Raw genomic sequence first — 6,779 nt, forward strand, 5'->3', positions numbered from 1 at the left:
GACCGGAAGTGGTCATCAGCAAGTGTGGAGCCAAACAGAGTACGGTGCATAGACTGGATATAATTTTTTTTCATTAGTTTTCATGGTCAAAATGAGAGATCAGGTGGCCGATCTTAAAATAAATCAATATTAAATTTTTTATAGAGCGTTAAAGTTTTACGAAGCCAGGGGGCGGGACTACTTGTTTGACAGTCTGGTCTGGAATGATTGACAGGTCCTATGGAGGAGGCAGCAGAGATTCTGCTCTCCTCGTTTGGATTAATTCTGATATAACTGTTGGTTTATTTATCGGTGCAGCAGCAGAACCTTCTCCACAGACAGTTTTCCTGCCCGTTGGCTTGTTTTAACCAGTTTTCTGCCTTCGGCTGATTGTACCAGCAGACACTGAAAGGACTCTGATAGTTCGGTAAATTAATGTTTATTTTGGTATCGGTGCCGCTTTTAATGCACTTTATATGCAGCTTTAGTGTCAGATATAATGTGTGCCATGCACTCCAGATGTTGGTGGAGTTTATTTCTGTGTGTGTTGACCAGAGAAGAGAGTTAGCATCCAGTAAATATTAGTTTTAATGTTAGCGATGCTAACCGAGCTAGCTGAGCAGTCCTGATTAGCAGCTAAATGTAGCATCAAGCTAACGATGTTTCTGTTGTTTCCTGTCAGCAGCTGAAGTGTGTTGTGTTCCTGTAATGTGGCTCATTAAGTTCATAAAACTGTGGCTGGTTGACGTTAATGTAACGTTCAGGAAACTTAAATGTGATTAAAACAGTAACGTTAATGTTCTAGTTGTCAGTAATCAGCTTTAATTTGACACTAAAACAGACTGATAGTTTTAAATGACATCAGTTTCATTAATTTGTTGAAAATTGTCTCATTTGTTGTTGTGATGTTGCTGCTGATTCATTAAAACCAGATGATCCGTGTTGAAGACACGTTTAGTTCTAGTATCAGAAGCACAAGAATGAAAATGGAAGTTTAGTTCTGCTACGTCAAAGATTTCAGGAACAAAATAACTAAATGAGTCTTTATGCCTCAAACTTTATTTTACAATAATGAAATAATCACAGATAATAAAAATATAAATAGCAAGGAAAACCTGAGAGAATAATTTCCTGAAAAGTCGATGAAGGAAAAGCAGCTTTTTATCCTGAAAGATCAGAATCAGCTCCAACATCTGCATCTGACAGCATCAAGTCAACCAGAAAGAAAAGAAAAAAAGACTTCTTTCTGATCACATCTGTTCCGCTGCTCACAGTCTGCTGCTGCTCACATTCTTCACATTTATTGTCCACTTTTAAAAGTTCAGCAGACAGGTGCTCTGCTTTGGAGTGTGACGATGTCGTCAGTGATGTGGAGAGTGAAGTTTCCGTTTCACCCACAGCGTGCTTTAGGGCAGCTGGGTCGGACTTGATGTTTGAAATACTGACCGACAGCTCAGATTTAACTGTCTGTAGTTCCGTTTTGATGGATGTTAAACTTTCAGTCAAAGCCACCAGGAGCTGGGTCTTTAAAATAACCGCTGTCTCGTTACAGAGTGAAAGTAGCAGTTCCTCCTGAAGGTCAGAGATTGCAGCATCTGAGGGCCTCTTCAAAAGAAGACGTAGTTGATGAAGGCGTTCTGGAGCAGGACCAGAAAGACCACGACCAAGCAGCCTTGAGATCTTAGACAGCGTCTCCCTCAGGTGGGTGTCAACGGTGTTCACAGTCAGGTCTGTGGTAATCCCGTCAAAAAACAAAACAGAAAACAAATCTAGATTATAAATCAACATGTAACCAAAGCACTCTGTGTATAACGCCATAGTATAGGATGTAGTTCAGAAAATGTCAAAGTATAGTATACTTTTCAAGAATAACATAGTATGGCCTGTAGTTCATAGTACAGCATGTTGGCAAGAAAAAAAAACAAAACATAGATTATTATGTGGTTCAAAAAGCGCAAAATGATAGGATGTTGCCTAAAATTGTCATGTATGATATGTGGTTCAAAAAATGTCATAGTGCAGGATATTGTCAAAATAGTATGTTATTCAAGAAAACATCAGAGTATAATATGTCGTCTAAAAAATGCCATAGAATAATATTTCATTGCACAAGTAAAAGTAGTAATTTTTAAAACTGTTCAAATTCTTATATGTTGCTAAAAAACCCAAAAAAACGTCATAGTAATATGTCAATTAAAAAAGCCTATAGTATAGCATGTTGCTCTAAAAACGTCATAGTTTAGCTTTGGTCCACAAAACGTTGTTGTGTCCGGCTGTCTGAAGTAGGTGAGGAGCAACACAAAACAGTCCAAACCTGGTTTCCAGAGGGTTAGACGAGTATTTATTTGAAAGAGTAAGTTTACAACAACACAACATGTGAGGGGGTTAAAAGCAAATGGGTGTTAGTAAAATAAAAATAAATAAACAGAACTAAAAGTGAACTTCATGTTGACATTGATGGGCATTCCAACCAGGAACAAAGTAAAAGATAATCAATACGAAAAAAAACTCTTCCTGTTCACCTCTTAAAACCCAAAAACACACCGCAGTAGCACCCTAAACTAAAACTACCAATGGGTTCCTGTTTTCCTTTCTGAACAATTCAAAGGTCCCTCTCTATCTCCCCACACATCCACCAACCACTGGAACACATCTCCAAAGTTCTGCGGGCCAGCTCAGCTTCCCCTCAGAAGAAGTGGCCACCTGCCAGATGAAGGAGCCTTTTGAGAGGCAGCTGGCATCGTGATTGGACTGTACTTTGGTCTGTTCCAATCCAGCTTCAGCTCCAGAGACGGCAGGCGGGACGAGTCAACGGAGGCCGGTGGACGAAGGCATGAAGCAGCTGAGTACAATCCAGAAAACAACAGAGGAGGAGTGCAGCAGCCCAGCCAGAACAACCAGAGTAGCATCGTATGTCTCTTAGAAAACATCATAGTATAGCCTTTGGTATGAAAAAACGCCATCATATACATCGTATATTGTACAAATAACAAGTCAAAGGAAAGAGACATACATTGTAGAATTGTAGTAATTGTGGGCTGACTGATTTACTGATTATCAGTATTTTATTTTTTACTGATTTACGGTAATAAATACATTTAAAAATGGTGCTACTTTGGCTCTGAACCTTTATCTACCTGTGGTCGCTCTGTCTTCTGGAGTGATTTGATTGGTTATACGTCACGAATAAAACAAACCTTTAACTTAACATCTGTAAACAAAACAAAAACGTATCAACAAAGTTTTCTGTTAGAGTTTGTGTTCTTCTAAGTTTAACTCCAAGATTTTAAATACTTTCATTTACTGCAAATGAATATCTACTCCAAATGTCTCACTAATAATCATTATCAGCCTTAAAAACCCACAAAACACCCCTCTATACTCGACCACACTTAGTACAGTCCGGTTCCCCCTTCTATAAATCTGCTTGGAATCTTCCACTTCCTGTTTGTCAAAGTGGCCTTCTACCTGGACAGGTTTTGTTGGAGCTCATGCAACAAACATTTTGGGTAACTGCACTTTAATATGGATGGATGACACTGAATTAGAGTCTGTTTTAATGAGACTGAGTTAAGATGTGTAGCTCTGTCATTAAATAGGAAATTATTTCTCAGAATTCACAGAGAAAAGTCTGAAATGTTTGCTAGGTTAGCGTCCCACATGTTCTTTGGCTCAGCTAAAGCTAACTCTCTCCAACTTCTGGATCTCTTGAGTTGCTTGTTGTTAAAATATCTTGCTAGAGGTGCTGAAGCTCAGAAAGTCTGAGATGTTTGTTCAAAATAAGCTCATTCTCAAGTCTTATCTGAACTGTCCTCTTTTGTTTGAACTTTCCCTAAACTTAGGAGTTAATGACAGAGCAGCACATCCAGACTCAGTCTCATTTATGTAGAGATTAAACTTCAGTGTCATTCATTGATGTTAAAGTGCAGTTTTTCAAATGTTTGTTGCACATGCTCCCGACCAAACCAGTCCAGGTGGAAGACGATGTGAAGAGAAAGCTCCAGAGGATGAATATCACACATTTACGTTGGAAATAAATGTCCTTTAATTAGACATTGTCATGCAAAAGTTGGATTTCCCTTTAATGATGTTCAAATCTTTGTTGAGTGTTTTGTTGATGTTGGTTTCTAAATGTTTTTGACACTCGGCCCCAAAGATTAAAACCTTCTACGGCTCACAAGCTGCAACAATTCACACATTATCAACTATCTTTCTGACTAAACTAAGATAAAAAGTGAAAAACTGCCTGATTCCTGCATCATGAATGTAAATCTTTTTGGTTTTTATGACAGTAAACTGAATATATTTGGGTTTGACATTTTATAAACCAAAACAAGAAATGAATTACTGGAGAAAACAATCAACAGATTAATGGACAAAGAAAATGTGTTTTCCAACATATATGGCTGAATTACTCCAACATTACAAGATACATACAATTTAATTCAATTTTATTTATATAACGCCAATTACAGGTCAAATTGTCTCAAGACGCTTTTTTTATATTTTTTTGTCATATTTAAAATATGACAAAGTAAGAAATTTAAACCTCTTGACTAATCCAATTTATTATTTGGTTTTTAAGAGACTAATGGACAATTAAAATAACTTTCTCCACTAAAACTAATAAACATGAGGTCAAATAGAAGGAACAGTTTTAAATACTGCAGTCCCACGACGACAAGAATAAAGTTTGTCAACAAAAACTAAATCTGCTGGTGGATTCCATTAAAGTCCTAATAAATGATAATAAAGTGTGATACTAAAGGTTTGTGGTGCTAAAAATGTCCAAGTAAAGATATCAAGTTGAACATCTGGATGGAGGTTGATAAAAGTTGACCTCCCTTCATTTCTCTGGAGCGACTCCATGGATTTTATGGATGGTGGTTAAAGACCTGCTCTTCTAGTGGTCTTCCTTCTAGTCGCTGTAAAAAGTCAGTCCATCCTGGCCGACTTCAACACCTCTTCATGACAACTTGTTCTGCCTCCGACCTGGTGGAAACTCCAGAAACTCGGGAAAACCTGTGGAGACTCGAAGAACTCGTGGAGACTCGAAGAACTCGGGGGGGGGGGGGGGGGGGGGGGGGGGGGGGGGGGGGGGGGGGTGTTGGGGGGGGAGGCCGCCACCCACCTCCCCGCCTACTCTCCGCCCTGACTCCACCCAGACTCCGCCTTGGCTCCGCCCATGTGGTCACTTCAGGAACTACGATGCCAAAGGGACGACGAATTTATTTCTTTTCATCTGATCTGTAGCTCAGTGAGTTAAGGATTTGCCTATGGAGCTGCAGGTCGCTGGTTCAAGACCAGACACTTCTTAAATTTTCTCAAAATCCTGACAAAGACAAAGAAAGAAAAAGGCCGGTGGTGGGTCGAACCTGCGACCTTCCACTTGGTAGTCCTCTTCTTATCCCCTGAGCTATTCGCTCAGATACTAATTCTTCTTTTTTTTGCGCATTTATCATCTATTTTTTGTCATTTTCGATTTTTTTTTTTTAACTCGAGTCTCGACTCGACCGTTTTTCTCAGGAGGTTGGACTTCAGCCTTTGTGCTGGAGGGTGGAACCCTCAGTTCCAAGACTTTCCAAAGCCTCCACACCTCCCGAGTCCTCAGGACCTGAGCTTTCACACAGTCTGAGGGCTGAAATTTTCTAAGTCCCACAGTAGTTCTCTGTTAGTTTGAACCTTCAGACAGTCTGAGGACTGATATCTTCTAAGTTCCAGTAGTTCTCTGTTAGTTTGAACCTTCAGACAGTCTGAGGACTGAAATTCTAAGTTCTGAGTAGTTCTCTGTTAGTTTGAACCTTCAGACAGTCTGAGGACTGAAATTTTAAAGTTCCAGTAGTTCTCTGTTAGTTTGAACCTTCAGACAGTCTGAGGACTGAAGTTTTAAAGTTTCTCAGTACTTCTCTGTTAGTTTGAACAATCAGACAGTCTGAGGACTGAAGTTTTAAAAGTTTCTCAGTACTTCTCTGTTAGACTGAACCTTCAGACAGTCTGAGGACTGAAATTGTAAAAGTTTCTCAGTACTTCTCTGTTAGTTTGAACTTAATGGTTAACAGAAGCCTTAAAACTTGTGACCATGAGTCTTGATTTCACATTTAGATCATCCATCTGAGTTCTTCTCAGACTTTCACCTGTGGGTTTTTAGAAATCCTCAACAAACTTTGATTCTCTTACTGAACAGTAAAGTTTGTGGAGATCAGAAGGTAACATTAGTTTGATCGATGCCTTCAACTACTAGACTTTATCTGGAAAGCAGTTTTCTGAAATGAGTTCTTAGTAAATCTGTCCACAATCAAACCAAGAACATAGAAAGAGGAAATGTTTGAAGAAACAACAACTCGATGTTTTCATTTCAGACTAGAAAACGCTTCAAGACTTTTATCTATTTTTGCTCTTTTGATTGTTTTATTGTCTCTTCTGTTTAATTTGATCTTCTAAAGTTTAACTGGTGTCTTTTCAAATGTTTTGTCTTTAGTTTGATTCTTCTTAAATGTTTAGTTTTGCTCTTTTCTCACCTTTCATTCTTTTCTAATGTCTGATTTGATTTCCAAATGTTTTGTCTTTTTAATGTTTAATTGTTTTTTTCAAATGTTTTATCGGCTTGTTTGAAAATGTCCTTTTCTTTCCCAATGTTTAATTTTTCGATTAGTCTTTAAGGTTTTTCTTTTTAAATGTTTTACCACCTTTTAATGTTTAGTTTTCTTTTTAAATGATTCGTTGTATGTTCTGTTTAATTCCTATTGAAGTTTTATTGTCTTTTAGATGTAATTTTCTAATTAAACATTGAATTCTTTAAT

The 6,779-nt window shown here is 38.2% G+C and overlaps 1 long non-coding RNA gene across 1 annotated transcript; it reads left to right on the forward strand.

The window, feature by feature from the left end:
- Positions 1 to 310: 310 nt before the first annotated feature.
- On the forward strand, positions 311 to 2,646 carry LOC129348063 (uncharacterized). Its single transcript, XR_008600477.1, has 3 exons — positions 311 to 406; positions 1,532 to 1,680; positions 2,588 to 2,646. It is a non-coding gene; the product is annotated as an uncharacterized LOC129348063 (long non-coding RNA).
- Positions 2,647 to 6,779: the final 4,133 nt, after the last annotated feature.

Source organism: Amphiprion ocellaris, chromosome 23 (genome assembly GCF_022539595.1).
Source record: "Amphiprion ocellaris isolate individual 3 ecotype Okinawa chromosome 23, ASM2253959v1, whole genome shotgun sequence".
NCBI classification, from domain to species: domain Eukaryota; kingdom Metazoa; phylum Chordata; class Actinopteri; family Pomacentridae; genus Amphiprion; species Amphiprion ocellaris.